The 25,119-nt window shown below is 47.4% G+C and overlaps 19 non-coding genes across 19 annotated transcripts; all 19 read right to left on the minus strand.

Annotated features, from left to right (window-relative positions):
* Positions 1-987: 987 nt before the first annotated feature.
* LOC142680708 (U2 spliceosomal RNA) lies at positions 988-1,178 on the minus strand. The gene has a single exon (XR_012853147.1). It is a non-coding gene; the product is annotated as a U2 spliceosomal RNA (small nuclear RNA).
* A 1,122-nt stretch (positions 1,179-2,300) lies between these two features.
* Positions 2,301-2,491, minus strand: LOC142680710 (U2 spliceosomal RNA). The gene has a single exon (XR_012853148.1). It is a non-coding gene; the product is annotated as a U2 spliceosomal RNA (small nuclear RNA).
* Positions 2,492-3,623: 1,132 nt separating this feature from the next.
* Positions 3,624-3,814, minus strand: LOC142680904 (U2 spliceosomal RNA). The gene has a single exon (XR_012853307.1). It is a non-coding gene; the product is annotated as a U2 spliceosomal RNA (small nuclear RNA).
* A 1,118-nt stretch (positions 3,815-4,932) lies between these two features.
* Positions 4,933-5,123, minus strand: LOC142680907 (U2 spliceosomal RNA). Its single transcript, XR_012853308.1, has one exon. It is a non-coding gene; the product is annotated as a U2 spliceosomal RNA (small nuclear RNA).
* Positions 5,124-6,245: 1,122 nt separating this feature from the next.
* Positions 6,246-6,436, minus strand: LOC142680876 (U2 spliceosomal RNA). Its single transcript, XR_012853284.1, has one exon. It is a non-coding gene; the product is annotated as a U2 spliceosomal RNA (small nuclear RNA).
* A 1,115-nt stretch (positions 6,437-7,551) lies between these two features.
* LOC142680711 (U2 spliceosomal RNA) lies at positions 7,552-7,742 on the minus strand. The gene has a single exon (XR_012853149.1). It is a non-coding gene; the product is annotated as a U2 spliceosomal RNA (small nuclear RNA).
* Positions 7,743-8,867: 1,125 nt separating this feature from the next.
* Positions 8,868-9,058, minus strand: LOC142680712 (U2 spliceosomal RNA). The gene has a single exon (XR_012853150.1). It is a non-coding gene; the product is annotated as a U2 spliceosomal RNA (small nuclear RNA).
* Positions 9,059-10,171: 1,113 nt separating this feature from the next.
* LOC142680713 (U2 spliceosomal RNA) lies at positions 10,172-10,362 on the minus strand. The gene has a single exon (XR_012853151.1). It is a non-coding gene; the product is annotated as a U2 spliceosomal RNA (small nuclear RNA).
* Positions 10,363-11,494: 1,132 nt separating this feature from the next.
* Positions 11,495-11,685, minus strand: LOC142680914 (U2 spliceosomal RNA). The gene has a single exon (XR_012853315.1). It is a non-coding gene; the product is annotated as a U2 spliceosomal RNA (small nuclear RNA).
* Positions 11,686-12,811: 1,126 nt separating this feature from the next.
* Positions 12,812-13,002, minus strand: LOC142680877 (U2 spliceosomal RNA). The gene has a single exon (XR_012853285.1). It is a non-coding gene; the product is annotated as a U2 spliceosomal RNA (small nuclear RNA).
* Positions 13,003-14,123: 1,121 nt separating this feature from the next.
* LOC142680926 (U2 spliceosomal RNA) lies at positions 14,124-14,313 on the minus strand. The gene has a single exon (XR_012853325.1). It is a non-coding gene; the product is annotated as a U2 spliceosomal RNA (small nuclear RNA).
* Positions 14,314-15,441: 1,128 nt separating this feature from the next.
* On the minus strand, positions 15,442-15,631 carry LOC142680932 (U2 spliceosomal RNA). Its single transcript, XR_012853329.1, has one exon. It is a non-coding gene; the product is annotated as a U2 spliceosomal RNA (small nuclear RNA).
* A 1,121-nt stretch (positions 15,632-16,752) lies between these two features.
* On the minus strand, positions 16,753-16,943 carry LOC142680714 (U2 spliceosomal RNA). Its single transcript, XR_012853152.1, has one exon. It is a non-coding gene; the product is annotated as a U2 spliceosomal RNA (small nuclear RNA).
* Positions 16,944-18,075: 1,132 nt separating this feature from the next.
* Positions 18,076-18,266, minus strand: LOC142680715 (U2 spliceosomal RNA). The gene has a single exon (XR_012853153.1). It is a non-coding gene; the product is annotated as a U2 spliceosomal RNA (small nuclear RNA).
* Positions 18,267-19,400: 1,134 nt separating this feature from the next.
* Positions 19,401-19,595, minus strand: LOC142680935 (U2 spliceosomal RNA). The gene has a single exon (XR_012853332.1). It is a non-coding gene; the product is annotated as a U2 spliceosomal RNA (small nuclear RNA).
* Positions 19,596-20,714: 1,119 nt separating this feature from the next.
* LOC142680716 (U2 spliceosomal RNA) lies at positions 20,715-20,905 on the minus strand. The gene has a single exon (XR_012853154.1). It is a non-coding gene; the product is annotated as a U2 spliceosomal RNA (small nuclear RNA).
* A 1,114-nt stretch (positions 20,906-22,019) lies between these two features.
* On the minus strand, positions 22,020-22,210 carry LOC142680718 (U2 spliceosomal RNA). Its single transcript, XR_012853155.1, has one exon. It is a non-coding gene; the product is annotated as a U2 spliceosomal RNA (small nuclear RNA).
* A 1,130-nt stretch (positions 22,211-23,340) lies between these two features.
* On the minus strand, positions 23,341-23,531 carry LOC142680822 (U2 spliceosomal RNA). The gene has a single exon (XR_012853240.1). It is a non-coding gene; the product is annotated as a U2 spliceosomal RNA (small nuclear RNA).
* A 1,132-nt stretch (positions 23,532-24,663) lies between these two features.
* LOC142680719 (U2 spliceosomal RNA) lies at positions 24,664-24,854 on the minus strand. The gene has a single exon (XR_012853156.1). It is a non-coding gene; the product is annotated as a U2 spliceosomal RNA (small nuclear RNA).
* Positions 24,855-25,119: the final 265 nt, after the last annotated feature.

Below are 25,119 nucleotides of genomic sequence, written 5' to 3' on the forward strand. Positions count from 1 at the left end.
GGCAGCAGCAGCAGCAGTAAGTGCATGCCCACTGCCACCCCTTCTCCTTTCACACCTTGTATCAGCTTTAATCCAGTCCAGTGCTGCCTGCTGAGCAGCACTGACCAACACTGCCTGGACCCAGGCTTTTATCTCTGAGGCCCCATTATGATGTCAGAAAGCTGGCTCTGGCTCCTGAGGTCTCCACTATGACACGTGCAAAGTTCCGTCTGAACTTTATATAAGACGGTGCGGCTCAGTCAGTCACTCAGTGTTGCCTGAGAGGGCAACACTGCAACAGCCGGCCCCCAGGCTGTCTTTTTTTTGCACAGCTAGTTGCCTCCAGGAGGCCACAAGAGGGAGACAAGGGACTGCAAAATGGAAAATAGGCATCCACCAACTTTACAGACAACTTGTTCTCCTTGCTCCTACAACCTCCATCCTTGCACAGTTTGTTATTCTTCCAGGTAACATAGTAACAAATCCAAATTGCTGCTCTCTTTGTAGGCAAACAAGGGTTTGTTGCAACTGCAATTCTTACTTCTTCTTGAAATGTAGGGACCACAGTACATTCCATCACATCCATCTAGTGTACACAGGTAGGTCCATTGTGACGGGCGGGCGGGCTGGCTGCTTTAATGTCTGTTTGCTGTTCCCCTACTCCACTCCACTATTTGACTATGGTGCTGCATCAATCAGTGGCTGGCTCAGGTGCAGCTCTTTAATCTACCTAGGAGGGAGGGCGGAGAGAAGACAAGGAAGGTGAATGAGCTGTTCCAATGTGAAATGCCGGAAACACAGAAACACAGACGACACAAAACAAGAGGTGGCAATGTATTAATTAATTGCATTTAATAAATTAGCTCATTATCACACATGACTGTACAAATGCATTGTCCAACAGGTGTTGAAATAATGGGATTAAAAGGGGAGATCCCATCCGAAAGACAAAAACAATGGCAAACACAAAAAGCACTTTTGGAATCTGATTTTAGTAAACACATAAGGAAAGGGTGCACCGGTCCTGGAAATACTGCAATACCAGGTCAATGCGTGGAGTGGACAGAGCAAGCTCTATTTCCATCTCCCTGTTCTAAAAATCCATTTAATATATGGTCCCCAGATAGGGGACGTATCAGATATTAAACTGATAAGAACAGATACTACACTTGATCTTAGCCAAAAGGCCGAGAAGCGATAACCCGAACGTGCCGCGCGTTTTGCTTATTTTGCTTGCACCACAATGCAGTGCTGAAAGAGGAGGAATCGACATAAAAACGCCTTCCTGGCAACGCCCAAATGCCCTCCTGCCGTGCAAACACTGGCAGCAGCAGCAGCAGCAGTAAGTGCATGCCCACTGCCACCCCTTCTCCTTTCACACCTTGTATCAGCTTTAATCCAGTCCAGTGCTGCCTGCTGAGCAGCACTGACCAACACTGCCTGGACCCAGGCTTTTATCTCTGAGGCCCCATTATGATGTCAGAAAGCTGGCTCTGGCTCCTGAGGTCTCCACTATGACACGTGCAAAGTTCCGTCTGAACTTTATATAAGACGGTGCGGCTCAGTCAGTCACTCAGTGTTGCCTGAGAGGGCAACACTGCAACAGCCGGCCCCCAGGCTGTCTTTTTTTTGCACAGCTAGTTGCCTCCAGGAGGCCACAAGAGGGAGACAAGGGACTGCAAAATGGAAAATAGGCATCCACCAACTTTACAGACAACTTGTTCTCCTTGCTCCTACAACCTCCATCCTTGAACAGTTTGTTATTCTTCCAGGTAACATAGTAACAAATCCAAATTGCTGCTCTCTTTGTAGGCAAGCAAGGGTTTGTTGCAACTGCAATTCTTACTTCTTCTTGAAATGTAGGGACCACAGTACATTCCATCACATCCATCTAGTGTACACAGGTAGGTCCATTGTGACGGGCGGGCGGGCGGGCGGGCTGGCTGCTTTAATGGCTGTTTGCTGTTCCCCTACTCCACTCCACTATTTGACTATGGTGCTGCATCAATCAGTGGCTGGCTCAGGTGCAGCTCTTTAACCTACCTAGGAGGGAGGGCGGAGAGAAGACAAGGAAGGTGAATGAGCTGTTCCAATGTGAAATGCCGGAAACACAGAAACACAGACGACACAAAACAAGAGGTGGCAATGTATTAATTAATTGCATTTAATAAATTAGCTCATTATCACACATGACTGTACAAATGCATTGTCCAACAGGTGTTGAAATAATGGGATTAAAAGGGGAGATCCCATCCGAAAGACAAAAACAATGGCAAACACAAAAAGCACTTTTGGAATCTGATTTTAGTAAACACATAAGGAAAGGGTGCACCGGTCCTGGAAATACTGCAATACCAGGTCAATGCGTGGAGTGGACAGAGCAAGCTCTATTTCCATCTCCCTGTTCTAAAAATCCATTTAATATATGGTCCCCAGATAGGGGACGTATCAGATATTAAACTGATAAGAACAGATACTACACTTGATCTTAGCCAAAAGGCCGAGAAGCGATAACCCGAACGTGCCGCGCGTTTTGCTTCTTTTGCTTGCACCACAATGCAGTGCTGAAAGAGGAGGAATCGACATAAAAACGCCTTCCTGGCAACGCCCAAATGCCCTCCTGCCGTGCAAACACTGGCAGCAGCAGCAGCAGCAGCAGCAGTAAGTGCATGCCCACTGCCACCCCTTCTCCTTTCACACCTTGTATCAGCTTTAATCCAGTCCAGTGCTGCCTGCTGAGCAGCACTGACCAACACTGCCTGGGCCCAGGCTTTTATCTCTGAGGCCCCATTATGATGTCAGAAAGCTGGCTCTGGCTCCTGAGGTCTCCACTATGACACGTGCAAAGTTCCGTCTGAACTTTATATAAGACGGTGCGGCTCAGTCAGTCACTCAGTGTTGCCTGAGAGGGCAACACTGCAACAGCCGGCCCCCAGGCTGTCTTTTTTTTGCACAGCTAGTTGCCTCCAGGAGGCCACAAGAGGGAGACAAGGGACTGCAAAATGGAAAATAGGCATCCACCAACTTTACAGACAACTTGTTCTCCTTGCTCCTACAACCTCCATCCTTGCACAGTTTGTTATTCTTCCAGGTAACATAGTAACAAATCCAAATTGCTGCTCTCTTTGTAGGCAAGCAAGGGTTTGTTGCAACTGCAATTCTTACTTCTTCTTGAAATGTAGGGACCACAGTACATTCCATCACATCCATCTAGTGTACACAGGTAGGTCCATTGTGACGGGCGGGCGGGCGGGCGGGCGGGCTGGCTGCTTTAATGGCTGTTTTCTGTTCCCCTACTCCACTCCACTATTTGACTATGGTGCTGCATCAATCAGTGGCTGGCTCAGGTGCAGCTCTTTAACCTACCTAGGAGGGAGGGCGGAGAGAAGACAAGGAAGGTGAATGAGCTGTTCCAATGTGAAATGCCGGAAACACAGAAACACAGACGACACAAAACAAGAGGTGGCAATGTATTAATTAATTGCATTTAATAAATTAGCTCATTATCACACATGACTGTACAAATGCATTGTCCAACAGGTGTTGAAATAATGGGATTAAAAGGGGAGATCCCATCCGAAAGACAAAAACAATGGCAAACACAAAAAGCACTTTTGGAATCTGATTTTAGTAAACACATAAGGAAAGGGTGCACCGGTCCTGGAAATACTGCAATACCAGGTCAATGCGTGGAGTGGACAGAGCAAGCTCTATTTCCATCTCCCTGTTCTAAAAATCCATTTAATATATGGTCCCCAGATAGGGGACGTATAAGATATTAAACTGATAAGAACAGATACTACACTTGATCTTAGCCAAAAGGCCGAGAAGCGATAACCCGAACGTGCCGCGCGTTTTGCTTCTTTTGCTTGCACCACAATGCAGTGCTGAAAGAGGAGGAATCGACATAAAAACGCCTTCCTGGCAACGCCCAAATGCCCTCCTGCCGTGCAAACACTGGCAGCAGCAGCAGCAGCAGTAAGTGCATGCCCACTGCCACCCTTTCTCCTTTCACACCTTGTATCAGCTTTAATCCAGTCCAGTGCTGCCTGCTGAGCAGCACTGACCAACACTGCCTGGGCCCAGGCTTTTATCTCTGAGGCCCCATTATGATGTCAGAAAGCTGGCTCTGGCTCCTGAGGTCTCCACTATGACACGTGCAAAGTTCCGTCTGAACTTTATATAAGACGGTGCGGCTCAGTCAGTCACTCAGTGTTGCCTGAGAGGGCAACACTGCAACAGCCGGCCCCCAGGCTGTCTTTTTTTTGCACAGCTAGTTGCCTCCAGGAGGCCACAAGAGGGAGACAAGGGACTGCAAAATGGAAAATAGGCATCCACCAACTTTACAGACAACTTGTTCTCCTTGCTCCTACAACCTCCATCCTTGCACAGTTTGTTATTCTTCCAGGTAACATAGTAACAAATCCAAATTGCTGCTCTCTTTGTAGGCAAGCAAGGGTTTGTTGCAACTGCAATTCTTACTTCTTCTTGAAATGTAGGGACCACAGTACATTCCATCACATCCATCTAGTGTACACAGGTAGGTCCATTGTGACGGGCGGGCGGGCGGGCGGGCTGCTTTAATGGCTGTTTGCTGTTCCCCTACTCCACTCCACTATTTGACTATGGTGCTGCATCAATCAGTGGCTGGCTCAGGTGCAGCTCTTTAACCTACCTAGGAGGGAGGGCGGAGAGAAGACAAGGAAGGTGAATGAGCTGTTCCAATGTGAAATGCCGGAAACACAGAAACACAGACGACACAAAACAAGAGGTGGCAATGTATTAATTAATTGCATTTAATAAATTAGCTCATTATCACACATGACTGTACAAATGCATTGTCCAACAGGTGTTGAAATAATGGGATTAAAAGGGGAGATCCCATCCGAAAGACAAAAACAATGGCAAACACAAAAAGCACTTTTGGAATCTGATTTTAGTAAACACATAAGGAAAGGGTGCACCGGTCCTGGAAATACTGCAATACCAGGTCAATGCGTGGAGTGGACAGAGCAAGCTCTATTTCCATCTCCCTGTTCTAAAAATCCATTTAATATATGGTCCCCAGATAGGGGACGTATAAGATATTAAACTGATAAGAACAGATACTACACTTGATCTTAGCCAAAAGGCCGAGAAGCGATAACCCGAACGTGCCGCGCGTTTTGCTTCTTTTGCTTGCACCACAATGCAGTGCTGAAAGAGGAGGAATCGACATAAAAACGCCTTCCTGGCAACGCCCAAATGCCCTCCTGCCGTGCAAACACTGGCAGCAGCAGCAGCAGCAGTAAGTGCATGCCCACTGCCACCCTTTCTCCTTTCACACCTTGTATCAGCTTTAATCCAGTCCAGTGCTGCCTGCTGAGCAGCACTGACCAACACTGCCTGGGCCCAGGCTTTTATCTCTGAGGCCCCATTATGATGTCAGAAAGCTGGCTCTGGCTCCTGAGGTCTCCACTATGACACGTGCAAAGTTCCGTCTGAACTTTATATAAGACGGTGCGGCTCAGTCAGTCACTCAGTGTTGCCTGAGAGGGCAACACTGCAACAGCCGGCCCCCAGGCTGTCTTTTTTTTGCACAGCTAGTTGCCTCCAGGAGGCCACAAGAGGGAGACAAGGGACTGCAAAATGGAAAATAGGCATCCACCAACTTTACAGACAACTTGTTCTCCTTGCTCCTACAACCTCCATCCTTGCACAGTTTGTTATTCTTCCAGGTAACATAGTAACAAATCCAAATTGCTGCTCTCTTTGTAGGCAAGCAAGGGTTTGTTGCAACTGCAATTCTTACTTCTTCTTGAAATGTAGGGACCACAGTACATTCCATCACATCCATCTAGTGTACACAGGTAGGTCCATTGTGACGGGCGGGCGGGCGGGCGGGCGGGCTGCTTTAATGGCTGTTTGCTGTTCCCCTACTCCACTCCACTATTTGACTATGGTGCTGCATCAATCAGTGGCTGGCTCAGGTGCAGCTCTTTAACCTACCTAGGAGGGAGGGCGGAGAGAAGACAAGGAAGGTGAATGAGCTGTTCCAATGTGAAATGCCGGAAACACAGAAACACAGACGACACAAAACAAGAGGTGGCAATGTATTAATTAATTGCATTTAATAAATTAGCTCATTATCACACATGACTGTACAAATGCATTGTCCAACAGGTGTTGAAATAATGGGATTAAAAGGGGAGATCCCATCCGAAAGACAAAAACAATGGCAAACACAAAAAGCACTTTTGGAATCTGATTTTAGTAAACACATAAGGAAAGGGTGCACCGGTCCTGGAAATACTGCAATACCAGGTCAATGCGTGGAGTGGACAGAGCAAGCTCTATTTCCATCTCCCTGTTCTAAAAATCCATTTAATATATGGTCCTCAGATAGGGGACGTATCAGATATTAAACTGATAAGAACAGATACTACACTTGATCTTAGCCAAAAGGCCGAGAAGCGATAACCCGAACGTGCCGCGCGTTTTGCTTCTTTTGCTTGCACCACAATGCAGTGCTGAAAGAGGAGGAATCGACATAAAAACGCCTTCCTGGCAACGCCCAAATGCCCTCCTGCCGTGCAAACACTGGCAGCAGCAGCAGCAGTAAGTGCATGCCCACTGCCACCCCTTCTCCTTTCACACCTTGTATCAGCTTTAATCCAGTCTAGTGCTGCCTGCTGAGCAGCACTGACCAACACTGCCTGGGCCCAGGCTTTTATCTCTGAGGCCCCATTATGATGTCAGAAAGCTGGCTCTGGCTCCTGAGGTCTCCACTATGACACGTGCAAAGTTCCGTCTGAACTTTATATAAGACGGTGCGGCTCAGTCAGTCACTCAGTGTTGCCTGAGAGGGCAACACTGCAACAGCCGGCCCCCAGGCTGTCTTTTTTTTGCACAGCTAGTTGCCTCCAGGAGGCCACAAGAGGGAGACAAGGGACTGCAAAATGGAAAATAGGCATCCACCAACTTTACAGACAACTTGTTCTCCTTGCTCCTACAACCTCCATCCTTGCACAGTTTGTTATTCTTCCAGGTAACATAGTAACAAATCCAAATTGCTGCTCTCTTTGTAGGCAAGCAAGGGTTTGTTGCAACTGCAATTCTTACTTCTTCTTGAAATGTAGGGACCACAGTACATTCCATCACATCCATCTAGTGTACACAGGTAGGTCCATTGTGACGGGCGGGCGGGCGGGCTGGCTGCTTTAATGGCTGTTTGCTGTTCCCCTACTCCACTCCACTATTTGACTATGGTGCTGCATCAATCAGTGGCTGGCTCAGGTGCAGCTCTTTAACCTACCTAGGAGGGAGGGCGGAGAGAAGACAAGGAAGGTGAATGAGCTGTTCCAATGTGAAATGCCGGAAACACAGAAACACAGACGACACAAAACAAGAGGTGGCAATGTATTAATTAATTGCATTTAATAAATTAGCTCATTATCACACATGACTGTACAAATGCATTGTCCAACAGGTGTTGAAATAATGGGATTAAAAGGGGAGATCCCATCCGAAAGACAAAAACAATGGCAAACACAAAAAGCACTTTTGGAATCTGATTTTAGTAAACACATAAGGAAAGGGTGCACCGGTCCTGGAAATACTGCAATACCAGGTCAATGCGTGGAGTGGACAGAGCAAGCTCTATTTCCATCTCCCTGTTCTAAAAATCCATTTAATATATGGTCCCCAGATAGGGGACGTATCAGATATTAAACTGATAAGAACAGATACTACACTTGATCTTAGCCAAAAGGCCGAGAAGCGATAACCCGAACGTGCCGCGCGTTTTGCTTCTTTTGCTTGCACCACAATGCAGTGCTGAAAGAGGAGGAATCGACATAAAAACGCCTTCCTGGCAACGCCCAAATGCCCTCCTGCCGTGCAAACACTGGCAGCAGCAGCAGCAGCAGCAGTAAGTGCATGCCCACTGCCACCCCTTCTCCTTTCACACCTTGTATCAGCTTTAATCCAGTCCAGTGCTGCCTGCTGAGCAGCACTGACCAACACTGCCTGGACCCAGGCTTTTATCTCTGAGGCCCCATTATGATGTCAGAAAGCTGGCTCTGGCTCCTGAGGTCTCCACTATGACACGTGCAAAGTTCCGTCTGAACTTTATATAAGACGGTGCGGCTCAGTCAGTCACTCAGTGTTGCCTGAGAGGGCAACACTGCAACAGCCGGCCCCCAGGCTGTCTTTTTTTTGCACAGCTAGTTGCCTCCAGGAGGCCACAAGAGGGAGACAAGGGACTGCAAAATGGAAAATAGGCATCCACCAACTTTACAGACAACTTGTTCTCCTTGCTCCTACAACCTCCATCCTTGCACAGTTTGTTATTCTTCCAGGTAACATAGTAACAAATCCAAATTGCTGCTCTCTTTGTAGGCAAGCAAGGGTTTGTTGCAACTGCAATTCTTACTTCTTCTTGAAATGTAGGGACCACAGTACATTCCATCACATCCATCTAGTGTACACAGGTAGGTCCATTGTGACGGGCGGGCGGGCGGGCGGGCTGGCTGCTTTAATGGCTGTTTGCTGTTCCCCTACTCCACTCCACTATTTGACTATGGTGCTGCATCAATCAGTGGCTGGCTCAGGTGCAGCTCTTTAACCTACCTAGGAGGGAGGGCGGAGAGAAGACAAGGAAGGTGAATGAGCTGTTCCAATGTGAAATGCCGGAAACACAGAAACACAGACGACACAAAACAAGAGGTGGCAATGTATTAATTAATTGCATTTAATAAATTAGCTCATTATCACACATGACTGTACAAATGCATTGTCCAACAGGTGTTGAAATAATGGGATTAAAAGGGGAGATCCCATCCGAAAGACAAAAACAATGGCAAACACAAAAAGCACTTTTGGAATCTGATTTTAGTAAACACATAAGGAAAGGGTGCACCGGTCCTGGAAATACTGCAATACCAGGTCAATGCGTGGAGTGGACAGAGCAAGCTCTATTTCCATCTCCCTGTTCTAAAAATCCATTTAATATATGGTCCCCAGATAGGGGACGTATCAGATATTAAACTGATAAGAACAGATACTACACTTGATCTTAGCCAAAAGGCCGAGAAGCGATAACCCGAACGTGCCGCGCGTTTTGCTTCTTTTGCTTGCACCACAATGCAGTGCTGAAAGAGGAGGAATCGACATAAAAACGCCTTCCTGGCAACGCCCAAATGCCCTCCTGCCGTGCAAACACTGGCAGCAGCAGCAGCAGCAGCAGTAAGTGCATGCCCACTGCCACCCCTTCTCCTTTCACACCTTGTATCAGCTTTAATCCAGTCCAGTGCTGCCTGCTGAGCAGCACTGACCAACACTGCCTGGACCCAGGCTTTTATCTCTGAGGCCCCATTATGATGTCAGAAAGCTGGCTCTGGCTCCTGAGGTCTCCACTATGACACGTGCAAAGTTCCGTCTGAACTTTATATAAGACGGTGCGGCTCAGTCAGTCACTCAGTGTTGCCTGAGAGGGCAACACTGCAACAGCCGGCCCCCAGGCTGTCTTTTTTTTGCACAGCTAGTTGCCTCCAGGAGGCCACAAGAGGGAGACAAGGGACTGCAAAATGGAAAATAGGCATCCACCAACTTTACAGACAACTTGTTCTCCTTGCTCCTACAACCTCCATCCTTGCACAGTTTGTTATTCTTCCAGGTAACATAGTAACAAATCCAAATTGCTGCTCTCTTTGTAGGCAAACAAGGGTTTGTTGCAACTGCAATTCTTACTTCTTCTTGAAATGTAGGGACCACAGTACATTCCATCACATCCATCTAGTGTACACAGGTAGGTCCATTGTGACGGGCGGGCGGGCTGCTTTAATGTCTGTTTGCTGTTCCCCTACTCCACTCCACTATTTGACTATGGTGCTGCATCAATCAGTGGCTGGCTCAGGTGCAGCTCTTTAATCTACCTAGGAGGGAGGGCGGAGAGAAGACAAGGAAGGTGAATGAGCTGTTCCAATGTGAAATGCCGGAAACACAGAAACACAGACGACACAAAACAAGAGGTGGCAATGTATTAATTAATTGCATTTAATAAATTAGCTCATTATCACACATGACTGTACAAATGCATTGTCCAACAGGTGTTGAAATAATGGGATTAAAAGGGGAGATCCCATCCGAAAGACAAAAACAATGGCAAACACAAAAAGCACTTTTGGAATCTGATTTTAGTAAACACATAAGGAAAGGGTGCACCGGTCCTGGAAATACTGCAATACCAGGTCAATGCGTGGAGTGGACAGAGCAAGCTCTATTTCCATCTCCCTGTTCTAAAAATCCATTTAATATATGGTCCCCAGATAGGGGACGTATCAGATATTAAACTGATAAGAACAGATACTACACTTGATCTTAGCCAAAAGGCCGAGAAGCGATAACCCGAACGTGCCGCGCGTTTTGCTTATTTTGCTTGCACCACAATGCAGTGCTGAAAGAGGAGGAATCGACATAAAAACGCCTTCCTGGCAACGCCCAAATGCCCTCCTGCCGTGCAAACACTGGCAGCAGCAGCAGCAGCAGCAGCAGTAAGTGCATGCCCACTGCCACCCCTTCTCCTTTCACACCTTGTATCAGCTTTAATCCAGTCCAGTGCTGCCTGCTGAGCAGCACTGACCAACACTGCCTGGACCCAGGCTTTTATCTCTGAGGCCCCATTATGATGTCAGAAAGCTGGCTCTGGCTCCTGAGGTCTCCACTATGACACGTGCAAAGTTCCGTCTGAACTTTATATAAGACGGTGCGGCTCAGTCAGTCACTCAGTGTTGCCTGAGAGGGCAACACTGCAACAGCCGGCCCCCAGGCTGTCTTTTTTTTGCACAGCTAGTTGCCTCCAGGAGGCCACAAGAGGGAGACAAGGGACTGCAAAATGGAAAATAGGCATCCACCAACTTTACAGACAACTTGTTCTCCTTGCTCCTACAACCTCCATCCTTGCACAGTTTGTTATTCTTCCAGGTAACATAGTAACAAATCCAAATTGCTGCTCTCTTTGTAGGCAAGCAAGGGTTTGTTGCAACTGCAATTCTTACTTCTTCTTGAAATGTAGGGACCACAGTACATTCCATCACATCCATCTAGTGTACACAGGTAGGTCCATTGTGACGGGCGGGCGGGCGGGCGGGCGGGCTGGCTGCTTTAATGGCTGTTTTCTGTTCCCCTACTCCACTCCACTATTTGACTATGGTGCTGCATCAATCAGTGGCTGGCTCAGGTGCAGCTCTTTAACATACCTAGGAGGGAGGGCGGAGAGAAGACAAGGAAGGTGAATGAGCTGTTCCAATGTGAAATGCCGGAAACACAGAAACACAGACGACACAAAACAAGAGGTGGCAATGTATTAATTAATTGCATTTAATAAATTAGCTCATTATCACACATGACTGTACAAATGCATTGTCCAACAGGTGTTGAAATAATGGGATTAAAAGGGGAGATCCCATCCGAAAGACAAAAACAATGGCAAACACAAAAAGCACTTTTGGAATCTGATTTTAGTAAACACATAAGGAAAGGGTGCACCGGTCCTGGAAATACTGCAACACCAGGTCAATGCGTGGAGTGGACAGAGCAAGCTCTATTTCCATCTCCCTGTTCTAAAAATCCATTTAATATATGGTCCCCAGATAGGGGACGTATAAGATATTAAACTGATAAGAACAGATACTACACTTGATCTTAGCCAAAAGGCCGAGAAGCGATAACCCGAACGTGCCGCGCGTTTTGCTTCTTTTGCTTGCACCACAATGCAGTGCTGAAAGAGGAGGAATCGACATAAAAACGCCTTCCTGGCAACGCCCAAATGCCCTCCTGCCGTGCAAACACTGGCAGCAGCAGCAGCAGCAGCAGCAGCAGCAGTAAGTGCATGCCCACTGCCACCCTTTCTCCTTTCACACCTTGTATCAGCTTTAATCCAGTCCAGTGCTGCCTGCTGAGCAGCACTGACCAACACTGCCTGGGCCCAGGCTTTTATCTCTGAGGCCCCATTATGATGTCAGAAAGCTGGCTCTGGCTCCTGAGGTCTCCACTATGACACGTGCAAAGTTCCGTCTGAACTTTATATAAGACGGTGCGGCTCAGTCAGTCACTCAGTGTTGCCTGAGAGGGCAACACTGCAACAGCCGGCCCCCAGGCTGTCTTTTTTTTGCACAGCTAGTTGCCTCCAGGAGGCCACAAGAGGGAGACAAGGGACTGCAAAATGGAAAATAGGCATCCACCAACTTTACAGACAACTTGTTCTCCTTGCTCCTACAACCTCCATCCTTGCACAGTTTGTTATTCTTCCAGGTAACATAGTAACAAATCCAAATTGCTGCTCTCTTTGTAGGCAAGCAAGGGTTTGTTGCAACTGCAATTCTTACTTCTTCTTGAAATGTAGGGACCACAGTACATTCCATCACATCCATCTAGTGTACACAGGTAGGTCCATTGTGACGGGCGGGCGGGCGGGCTGCTTTAATGGCTGTTTGCTGTTCCCCTACTCCACTCCACTATTTGACTATGGTGCTGCATCAATCAGTGGCTGGCTCAGGTGCAGCTCTTTAACCTACCTAGGAGGGAGGGCGGAGAGAAGACAAGGAAGGTGAATGAGCTGTTCCAATGTGAAATGCCGGAAACACAGAAACACAGACGACACAAAACAAGAGGTGGCAATGTATTAATTAATTGCATTTAATAAATTAGCTCATTATCACACATGACTGTACAAATGCATTGTCCAACAGGTGTTGAAATAATGGGATTAAAAGGGGAGATCCCATCCGAAAGACAAAAACAATGGCAAACACAAAAAGCACTTTTGGAATCTGATTTTAGTAAACACATAAGGAAAGGGTGCACCGGTCCTGGAAATACTGCAATACCAGGTCAATGCGTGGAGTGGACAGAGCAAGCTCTATTTCCATCTCCCTGTTCTAAAAATCCATTTAATATATGGTCCTCAGATAGGGGACGTATCAGATATTAAACTGATAAGAACAGATACTACACTTGATCTTAGCCAAAAGGCCGAGAAGCGATAACCCGAACGTGCCGCGCGTTTTGCTTCTTTTGCTTGCACCACAATGCAGTGCTGAAAGAGGAGGAATCGACATAAAAACGCCTTCCTGGCAACGCCCAAATGCCCTCCTGCCGTGCAAACACTGGCAGCAGCAGCAGCAGTAAGTGCATGCCCACTGCCACCCCTTCTCCTTTCACACCTTGTATCAGCTTTAATCCAGTCTAGTGCTGCCTGCTGAGCAGCACTGACCAACACTGCCTGGGCCCAGGCTTTTATCTCTGAGGCCCCATTATGATGTCAGAAAGCTGGCTCTGGCTCCTGAGGTCTCCACTATGACACGTGCAAAGTTCCGTCTGAACTTTATATAAGACGGTGCGGCTCAGTCAGTCACTCAGTGTTGCCTGAGAGGGCAACACTGCAACAGCCGGCCCCCAGGCTGTCTTTTTTTTGCACAGCTAGTTGCCTCCAGGAGGCCACAAGAGGGAGACAAGGGACTGCAAAATGGAAAATAGGCATCCACCAACTTTACAGACAACTTGTTCTCCTTGCTCCTACAACCTCCATCCTTGCACAGTTTGTTATTCTTCCAGGTAACATAGTAACAAATCCAAATTGCTGCTCTCTTTGTAGGCAAGCAAGGGTTTGTTGCAACTGCAATTCTTACTTCTTCTTGAAATGTAGGGACCACAGTACATTCCATCACATCCATCTAGTGTACACAGGTAGGTCCATTGTGACGGGCGGGCGGGCGGGCGGCAGGCTGGCTGCTTTAATGGCTGTTTGCTGTTCCCCTACTCCACTCCACTATTTGACTATGGTGCTGCATCAATCAGTGGCTGGCTCAGGTGCAGCTCTTTAACCTACCTAGGAGGGAGGGCGGAGAGAAGACAAGGAAGGTGAATGAGCTGTTCCAATGTGAAATGCCGGAAACACAGTAACACAGACGACACAAAACAAGAGGTGGCAATGTATTAATTAATTGCATTTAATAAATTAGCTCATTATCACACATGACTGTACAAATGCATTGTCCAACAGGTGTTGAATAATGGGATTAAAAGGGGAGATCCCATCCGAAAGACAAAAACAATGGCAAACACAAAAAGCACTTTTGGAATCTGATTTTAGTAAACACATAAGGAAAGGGTGCACCGGTCCTGGAAATACTGCAACACCAGGTCAATGCGTGGAGTGGACAGAGCAAGCTCTATTTCCATCTCCCTGTTCTAAAAATCCATTTAATATATGGTCCCAGATAGGGGACGTATCAGATATTAAACTGATAAGAACAGATACTACACTTGATCTTAGCCAAAAGGCCGAGAAGCGATAACCCGAACGTGCCGCGCGTTTTGCTTCTTTTGCTTGCACCACAATGCAGTGCTGAAAGAGGAGGAATCGACATAAAACGCCTTCCTGGAAACGCCCAAATGCCCTCCTGCCGTGCAAACACTGGCAGCAGCAGCAGCAGCAGCAGTAAGTGAATGCCCACTGCCACCCCTTCTCCTTTCACACCTTGTTATCAGCTTTAATCCAGTCCAGTGCTGCCTGCTGAGCAGCACTGACCAACACTGCCTGGGCCCAGGCTTTTATCTCTGAGGCCCCCATTATGATGTCAGAAAGCTGGCTCTGGCTCCTGAGGTCTTCACTATGACACGTGCAAAGTTCCGTCTGAACTTTATATAAGACGGTGCGGCTCAGTCAGTCACTCAGTGTTGCCTGAGAGGGCAACACTGCAACAGCCGGCCCCCAGGCTGTCTTTTTTTTGCACAGCTAGTTGCCTCCAGGAGGCCGCAAGAGGGAGACAAGGGACTGCAAATGGAAAATAGGCATCCACCAACTTTACAGACAACTTGTTCTCCTTGCTCCTACAACCTCCATCCTTGCACAGTTGTTATTCTTCCAGGTAACATAGTAACAAATCCAAATTGCTGCTCTCTTTGTAGGCAAGCAAGGGTTTGTTGCAACTGCAATTCTTACCTCTTCTTGAAATGTGGGGACCACAGTACATTCCATCACATCCATCTAGTGTACACAGGTAGGTCCATTGTGACGGGCGGGCGGGCGGGCGGGCGGGCTGGCTGCTTTAATGGCTGTTTGCTGTTCCCCCTACTCCACTCCACTATTTGACTATGGTGCTGCATCAATCAGTGGCTGGCTCAGGTGCAGCTCTTTAACCTACCTAGGAGGGAGGCGGAGAGAAGACAAGGAAGGTGAATGAGCTGTTCCAATGTGAAATGCCGGAAACACAGAAACACAGACGACACAAAACAAGAGGTGGCAATGTATTAATTAATTGCATTTAATAAATTAGCTCATTATCACACATGACTGTACAAATGCATTGTCCAACAGGTGTTGAAATAATGGGATTAAAAGGGGAGATCCCATCCGAAAGACAAAAACAATGGCAAACACAAAAAGCACTTTTGGAATCTGATTTTAGTAAACACATAAGGAAAGGGTGCACCGGTCCTGGAAATACTGCAATACCAGGTCAATGCGTGGAGTGGACAGAGCAAGCTCTATTTCCATCTCCCTGTTCTAAAATCCATTTAATATATGGTCCCCAGATAGGGGACGTATCAGATATTAAACTGATAAGAACAGATACTACACTTGATCTTAGCCAAAGGGCCGAGAAGCGATAACCCGAACGTGCCGCGCGTTTTGCTTCTTTTGCTTGCACCACAATGCAGTGCTGAAAGAGGAGTAATCGACATAAAAACGCCTTCCTGGCAACGCCCAAATGCCCTCCTGCCGTGCAAACACTGGCAGCAGCAGCAGCAGCAGCAGCAGCAGTAAGTGCATGCCCACTGCCACCCCTTCTCCTTTCACACCTTGTATCAGCTTTAATCCAGTCCAGTGCTGCCTGCTGAGCAGCACTGACCAACACTGCCTGGGCCCAGGCTTTTATCTCTGAGGCCCCATTATGATGTCAGAAAGCTGGCTCTGGCTCCTGAGGTCTCCACTATGACACGTGCAAAGTTCCGTCTGAACTTTATATAAGACGGTGCGGCTCAGTCAGTCACTCAGTGTTGCTGAGAGGGCAACACTGCAACAGCCGGCCCCAGGCTGTCTTTTTTTTGCACAGCTAGTTGCCTCCAGGAGGCCACAAGAGGGAGACAAGGGACTGCAAAATGGAAAATAGGCATCCACCAACTTTACAGACAACTTGTTCTCCTTGCTCCTACAACCTCCATCCTTGCACAGTTTGTTATTCTTCCAGGTAACATAGTAACAAATCCAAATTGCTGCTCTCTTTGTAGGCAAGCAAGGGTTTGTTGCAACTGCAATTCTTACTTCTTCTTGAAATGTAGGGACCACAGTACATTCCATCACATCCATCTAGTGTACACAGGTAGGTCCATTGTGACGGGCGAGCGGGCTGGCTGCTTTAATGGCTGTTTGCTGTTCCCCTACTCCACTCCACTATTTGACTATGGTGCTGCATCAATCAGTGGCTGGCTCAGGTGCAGCTCTTTAACCTACCTAGGAGGGAGGGCGGAGAGAAGACAAGGAAGGTGAATGAGCTGTTCCAATGTGAAATGCCGGAAACACAGAAACACAGACGACACAAAACAAGAGGTGGCAATGTATTAATTAATTGCATTTAATAAATTAGCTCATTATCACACATGACTGTACAAATGCATTGTCCAACAGGTGTTGAAATAATGGGATTAAAAGGGGAGATCCCATCCGAAAGACAAAAACAATGGCAAACACAAAAAGCACTTTTGGAATCTGATTTTAGTAAACACATAAGGAAAGGGTGCACCGGTCCTGGAAATACTGCAATACCAGGTCAATGCGTGGAGTGGACAGAGCAAGCTCTATTTCCATCTCCCTGTTCTAAAAATCCATTTAATATATGGTCCCCAGATAGGGGACGTATCAGATATTAAACTGATAAGAACAGATACTACACTTGATCTTAGCCAAAAGGCCGAGAAGCGATAACCCGAACGTGCCGCGCGTTTTGCTTCTTTTGCTTGCACCACAATGCAGTGCTGAAAGAGGAGGAATCGACATAAAAATGCCTTCCTGGCAACGCCCAAATGCCCTCCTGCCGTGCAAACACTGGCAGCAGCAGCAGCAGCAGCAGCAATAAGTGCATGCCCACTGCCACCCCTTCTCCTTTCACACCTTGTATCAGCTTTAATCCAGTCCAGTGCTGCCTGCTGAGCAGCACTGACCAACACTGCCTGGGCCCAGGCTTTTATCTCTGAGGCCCCATTATGATGTCAGAAAGCTGGCTCTGGCTCCTGAGGTCTCCACTATGACACGTGCAAAGTTCCGTCTGAACTTTATATAAGACGGTGTGGCTCAGTCAGTCACTCAGTGTTGCCTGAGAGGGCAACACTGCAACAGCCGGCCCCCAGGCTGTCTTTTTTTTGCACAGCTAGTTGCCTCCAGGAGGCCACAAGAGGGAGACAAGGGACTGCAAAATGGAAAATAGGCATCCACCAACTTTACAGACAACTTGTTCTCCTTGCTCCTACAACCTCCATCCTTGCACAGTTTGTTATTCTTCCAGGTAACATAGTAACAAATCCAAATTGCTGCTCTCTTTGTAGGCAAGCAAGGGTTTGTTGCAACTGCAATTCTTACTTCTTCTTGAAATGTAGGGACCACAGTACATTCCATCACATCCATCTAGTGTACACAGGTAGGTCCATTGTGACGGGCGGGCGGGCGGGCGGGCGGGCTGGCTGCTTTAATGGCTGTTTGCTGTTCCCCTACTCCACTCCACTATTTGACTATGGTGCTGCATCAATCAGTGGCTGGCTCAGGTGCAGCTCTTTAACCTACCTAGGAGGGAGGGCGGAGAGAAGACAAGGAAGGTGAATGAGCTGTTCCAATGTGAAATGCCGGAAACACAGAAACACAGACGACACAAAACAAGAGGTGGCAATGTATTAATTAATTGCATTTAATAAATTAGCTCATTATCACACATGACTGTACAAATGCATTGTCCAACAGGTGTTGAAATAATGGGATTAAAAGGGGAGATCCCATCCGAAAGACAAAAACAATGGCAAACACAAAAAGCACTTTTGGAATCTGATTTTAGTAAACACATAAGGAAAGGGTGCACCGGTCCTGGAAATACTGCAATACCAGGTCAATGCGTGGAGTGGACAGAGCAAGCTCTATTTCCATCTCCCTGTTCTAAAAATCCATTTAATATATGGTCCCCAGATAGGGGACGTATCAGATATTAAACTGATAAGAACAGATACTACACTTGATCTTAGCCAAAAGGCCGAGAAGCGATAACCCGAACGTGCCGCGCGTTTTGCTTCTTTTGCTTGCACCACAATGCAGTGCTGAAAGAGGAGGAATCGACATAAAAACGCCTTCCTGGCAACGCCCAAATGCCCTCCTGCCGTGCAAACACTGGCAGCAGCAGCAGCAGCAGCAGCAGCAGCAGTAAGTGCATGCCCACTGCCACCCCTTCTCCTTTCACACCTTGTATCAGCTTTAATCCAGTCCAGTGCTGCCTGCTGAGCAGCACTGACCAACACTGCCTGGGCCCAGGCTTTTATCTCTGAGGCCCCATTATGATGTCAGAAAGCTGGCTCTGGCTCCTGAGGTCTCCACTATGACACGTGCAAAGTTCCGTCTGAACTTTATATAAGACGGTGCGGCTCAGTCAGTCACTCAGTGTTGCCTGAGAGGGCAACACTGCAACAGCCGGCCCCCAGGCTGTCTTTTTTTTGCACAGCTAGTTGCCTCCAGGAGGCCACAAGAGGGAGACAAGGGACTGCAAAATGGAAAATAGGCATCCACCAACTTTACAGACAACTTGTTCTCCTTGCTCCTACAACCTCCATCCTTGCACAGTTTGTTATTCTTCCAGGTAACATAGTAACAAATCCAAATTGCTGCTCTCTTTGTAGGCAAGCAAGGGTTTGTTGCAACTGCAATTCTTACTTCTTCTTGAAATGTAGGGACCACAGTACATTCCATCACATCCATCTAGTGTACACAGGTAGGTCCATTGTGACGGGCGGGCGGGCGGGCGGGCTGGCTGCTTTAATGGCTGTTTGCTGTTCCCCTACTCCACTCCACTATTTGACTATGGTGCTGCATCAATCAGTGGCTGGCTCAGGTGCAGCTCTTTAACCTACCTAGGAGGGAGGGCGGAGAGAAGACAAGGAAGGTGAATGAGCTGTTCCAATGTGAAATGCCGGAAACACAGAAACACAGACGACACAAAACAAGAGGTGGCAATGTATTAATTAATTGCATTTAATAAATTAGCTCATTATCACACATGACTGTACAAATGCATTGTCCAACAGGTGTTGAAATAATGGGATTAAAAGGGGAGATCCCACCCGAAAGACAAAAACAATGGCAAACACAAAAAGCACTTTTGGAATCTGATTTTAGTAAACACATAAGGAAAGGGTGCACCGGTCCTGGAAATACTGCAATACCAGGTCAATGCGTGGAGTGGACAGAGCAAGCTCTATTTCCATCTCCCTGTTCTAAAAATCCATTTAATATATGGTCCCCAGATAGGGGACGTATCAGATATTAAACTGATAAGAACAGATACTAACTACACTTGATCTTAGCCAAAAGGCCGAGAAGCGATAACCCGAACGTGCCGCGCGTTTTGCTTCTTTTGCTTGCACCACAATGCAGTGCTGAAAGAGGGAGGAATCAACATAAAAACGCCTTCCTGGCAACGCCCAAATGCCCTCCTGCCGTGCAAACACTGGCAGCAGCAGCAGCAGCAGTAAGTGCATGCACACTGCCACCCCTTCTCCTTTCACACCTTGTATCAGCTTTAATCCAGTCCAGTGCTGCCTGCTGAGCAGCACTGACCAACACTGCCTGGGCCCAGGCTTTTATCTCTGAGGCCCCATTATGATGTCAGAAAGCTGGCTCTGGCTCCTGAGGTCTCCACTATGACACGTGCAAAGTTCCGTCTGAACTTTATATAAGACGGTGCGGCTCAGTCAGTCACTCAGTGTTGCCTGAGAGGGCAACACTGCAACAGCCGGCCCCCAGGCTGTCTTTTTTTTGCACAGCTAGTTGCCTCCAGGAGGCCACAAGAGGGAGACAAGGGACTGCAAAATGGAAAATAGGCATCCACCAACTTTACAGACAACTTGTTCTCCTTGCTCCTACAACCTCCATCCTTGCACAGTTTGTTATTCTTCCAGGTAACATAGTAACAAATCCAAATTGCTGCTCTCTTTGTAGGCAAGCAAGGGTTTGTTGCAACTGCAATTCTTACTTCTTCTTGAAATGTAGGGACCACAGTACATTCCATCACATCCATCTAGTGTACACAGGTAGGTCCATTGTGACGGGCGGGCGGGCGGGCTGGCTGCTTTAATGGCTGTTTGCTGTTCCCCTACTCCACTCCACTATTTGACTATGGTGCTGCATCAATCAGTGGCTGGCTCAGGTGCAGCTCTTTAACCTACCTAGGAGGGAGGGCGGAGAGAAGACAAGGAAGGTGAATGAGCTGTTCCAATGTGAAATGCCGGAAACACAGAAACACAGACGACACAAAACAAGAGGTGGCAATGTATTAATTAATTGCATTTAATAAATTAGCTCATTATCACACATGACTGTACAAATGCATTGTCCAACAGGTGTTGAAATAATGGGATTAAAAGGGGAGATCCCATCCGAAAGACAAAAACAATGGCAAACACAAAAAGCACTTTTGGAATCTGATTTTAGTAAACACATAAGGAAAGGGTGCACCGGTCCTGGAAATACTGCAATACCAGGTCAATGCGTGGAGTGGACAGAGCAAGCTCTATTTCCATCTCCCTGTTCTAAAAATCCATTTAATATATGGTCCCCAGATAGGGGACGTATCAGATATTAAACTGATAAGAACAGATACTACACTTGATCTTAGCCAAAAGGCCGAGAAGCGATAACCCGAACGTGCCGCGCGTTTTGCTTCTTTTGCTTGCACCACAATGCAGTGCTGAAAGAGGAGGAATCGACATAAAAACGCCTTCCTGGCAACGCCCAAATGCCCTCCTGCCGTGCAAACACTGGCAGCAGCAGCAGCAGCAGTAAGTGCATGCCCACTGCCACCCCTTCTCCTTTCACACCTTGTATCAGCTTTAATCCAGTCCAGTGCTGCCTGCTGAGCAGCACTGACCAACACTGCCTGGGCCCAGGCTTTTATCTCTGAGGCCCCATTATGATGTCAGAAAGCTGGCTCTGGCTCCTGAGGTCTCCACTATGACACGTGCAAAGTTCCGTCTGAACTTTATATAAGATGGTGCGGCTCAGTCAGTCACTCAGTGTTGCCTGAGAGGGCAACACTGCAACAGCCGGCCCCCAGGCTGTCTTTTTTTTGCACAGCTAGTTGCCTCCAGGAGGCCACAAGAGGGAGACAAGGGACTGCAAAATGGAAAATAGGCATCCACCAACTTTACAGACAACTTGTTCTCCTTGCTCCTACAACCTCCATCCTTGCACAGTTTGTTATTCTTCCAGGTAACATAGTAACAAATCCAAATTGCTGCTCTCTTTGTAGGCAAGCAAGGGTTTGTTGCAACTGCAATTCTTACTTCTTCTTGAAATGTAGGGACCACAGTACATTCCATCACATCCATCTAGTGTACACAGGTAGGTCCATTGTGACGGGCGGGCGGGCTTGCTGCTTTAATGGCTGTTTGCTGTTCCCCTACTCCACTCCACTATTTGACTATGGTGCTGCATCAATCAGTGGCTGGCTCAGGTGCAGCTCTTTAACCTACCTAGGAGGGAGGGCGGAGAGAAGACAAGGAAGGTGAATGAGCTGTTCCAATGTGAAATGCCGGAAACACAGAAACACAGACGACACAAAACAAGAGGTGGCAATGTATTAATTAATTGCATTTAATAAATTAGCTCATTATCACACATGACTGTACAAATGCATTGTCCAACAGGTGTTGAAATAATGGGATTAAAAGGGGAGATCCCATCCGAAAGACAAAAACAATGGCAAACACAAAAAGCACTTTTGGAATCTGATTTTAGTAAACACATAAGGAAAGGGTGCACCGGTCCTGGAAATACTGCAATACCAGGTCAATGCGTGGAGTGGACAGAGCAAGCTCTATTTCCATCTCCCTGTTCTAAAAATCCATTTAATATATGGTCCCCAGATAGGGGACGTATCAGATATTAAACTGATAAGAACAGATACTACACTTGATCTTAGCCAAAAGGCCGAGAAGCGATAACCCGAACGTGCCGCGCGTTTTGCTTCTTTTGCTTGCACCACAATGCAGTTCTGAAAGAGGAGGAATCGACATAAAAACGCATTCCTGGCAACGCCCAAATGCCCTCCTGCCGTGCAAACACTGGCAGCAGCAGCAGCAGCAGCAGCAGCAGCAGTAAGTGCATGCCCACTGCCACCCCTTCTCCTTTCACACCTTGTATCAGCTTTAATCCAGTCCAGTGCTGCCTGCTGAGCAGCACTGACCAACACTGCCTGGGCCCAGGCTTTTATCTCTGAGGCCCCATTATGATGTCAGAAAGCTGGCTCTGGCTCCTGAGGTCTCCACTATGACACGTGCAAAGTTCCGTCTGAACTTTATATAAGACGGTGCGGCTCAGTCAGTCACTCAGTGTTGCCTGAGAGGGCAACACTGCAACAGCCGGCCCCCAGGCTGTCTTTTTTTTGCACAGCTAGTTGCCTCCAGGAGGCCACAAGAGGGAGACAAGGGACTGCAAAATGGAAAAAAGGCATCCACCAACTTTACAGACAACTTGTTCTCCTTGCTCCTACAACCTCCATCCTTGCACAGTTTGTTATTCTTCCAGGTAACATAGTAACAAATCCAAATTGCTGCTCTCTTTGTAGGCAAGCAAGGGTTTGTTGCAACTGCAATTCTTACTTCTTCTTGAAATGTAGGGACCACAGTACATTCCATCACATCCATCTAGTGTACACAGGTAGGTCCATTGTGACGGGCGGGCGGGCGGGCTGGCTGCTTTAATGGCTGTTTGCTGTTCCCCTACTCCACTCCACTATTTGACTATGGTGCTGCATCAATCAGTGGCTGGCTCAGGTGCAGCTCTTTAACCTACCTAGGAGGGAGGGCGGAGAGAAGACAAGGAAGGTGAATGAGCTGTTCCAATGTGAAATGCCGGAAACACAGAAACACAGACGACACAAAACAAGAGGTGGCAATGTATTAATTAATTGCATTTAATAAATTAGCTCATTATCACACATGACTGTACAAATGCATTGTCCAACAGGTGTTGAAATAATGGGATTAAAAGGGGAGATCCCATCCGAAAGACAAAAACAATGGCAAACACAAAAAGCACTTTTGGAATCTGATTTTAGTAAACACATAAGGAAAGGGTGCACCGGTCCTGGAAATACTGCAATACCAGGTCAATGCGTGGAGTGGACAGAGCAAGCTCTATTTCCATCTCCCTGTTCTAAAAATCCATTTAATATATGGTCCCCAGATAGAGGACGTATCAGATATTAAACTGATAAGAACAGATACTACACTTGATCTTAGCCAAAAGGCCGAGAAGCGATAACCCGAACGTGCCGCGCGTTTTGCTTCTTTTGCTTGCACCACAATGCAGTGCTGAAAGAGGAGGAATCGACATAAAAACGCCTTCCTGGCAACGCCCAAATGCCCTCCTGCCGTGCAAACACTGGCAGCAGCAGCAGCAGCAGCAGCAGTAAGTGCATGCCCACTGCCACCCCTTCTCCTTTCACACCTTGTATCAGCTTTAATCCAGTCCAGTGCTGCCTGCTGAGCAGCACTGACCAACACTGCCTGGGCCCAGGCTTTTATCTCTGAGGCCCCATTATGATGTCAGAAAGCTGGCTCTGGCTCCTGAGGTCTCCACTATGACACGTGCAAAGTTCCGTCTGAACTTTATATAAGACGGTGCGGCTCAGTCAGTCACTCAGTGTTGCCTGAGAGGGCAACACTGCAACAGCCGGCCCCCAGGCTGTCTTTTTTTTGCACAGCTAGTTGCCTCCAGGAGGCCACAAGAGGGAGACAAGGGACTGCAAAATGGAAAATAGGCATCCACCAACTTTACAGACAACTTGTTCTCCTTGCTCCTACAACCTCCATCCTTGCACAGTTTGTTATTCTTCCAGGTAACATAGTAACAAATCCAAATTGCTGCTCTCTTTGTAGGCAAGCAAGGGTTTGTTGCAACTGCAATTCTTACTTCTTCTTGAAATGTAGGGACCACAGTACATTCCATCACATCCATCTAGTGTACACAGGTAGGTCCATTGTGACGGGCGGGCGGGCGGGCTGGCGGGCTGGCTGCTTTAATGGCTGTTTGCTGTTCCCCTACTCCACTCCACTATTTGACTATGGTGCTGCATCAATCAGTGGCTGGCTCAGGTGCAGCTCTTTAACCTACCTAGGAGGGAGGGCGGAGAGAAGACAAGGAAGGTGAATGAGCTGTTCCAATGTGAAATGCCGGAAACACAGAAACACAGACGACACAAAACAAGAGGTGGCAATGTATTAATTAATTGCATTTAATAAATTAGCTCATTATCACACATGACTGTACAAATGCATTGTCCAACAGGTGTTGAAATAATGGGATTAAAAGGGGAGATCCCATCCGAAAGACAAAAACAATGGCAAACACAAAAAGCACTTTTGGAATCTGATTTTAGTAAACACATAAGGAAAGGGTGCACCGGTCCTGGAAATACTGCAATACCAGGTCAATGCGTGGAGTGGACAGAGCAAGCTCTATTTCCATCTCCCTGTTCTAAAAATCCATTTAATATATGGTCCCCAGATAGGGGACGTATCAGATATTAAACTGATAAGAACAGATACTACACTTGATCTTAGCCAAAAGGCCGAGAAGCGATAACCCGAACGTGCCGCGCGTTTTGCTTCTTTTGCTTGCACCACAATGCAGTGCTGAAAGAGGAGGAATCGACATAAAAACGCCTTCCTGGCAACGCCCAAATGCCCTCCTGCCGTGCAAACACTGGCAGCAGCAGCAGCAGCAGCAGCAGTAAGTGCATGCCCACTGCCACCCCTTCTCCTTTCACACCTTGTATCAGCTTTAATCCAGTCCAGTGCTGCCTGCTGAGCAGCACTGACCAACACTGCCTGGGCCCAGGCTTTTAT

This window comes from Rhinoderma darwinii (assembly GCF_050947455.1).
Source record: "Rhinoderma darwinii isolate aRhiDar2 chromosome 2 unlocalized genomic scaffold, aRhiDar2.hap1 SUPER_2_unloc_56, whole genome shotgun sequence".
Classification (NCBI taxonomy): Eukaryota; Metazoa; Chordata; class Amphibia; order Anura; family Rhinodermatidae; genus Rhinoderma; species Rhinoderma darwinii.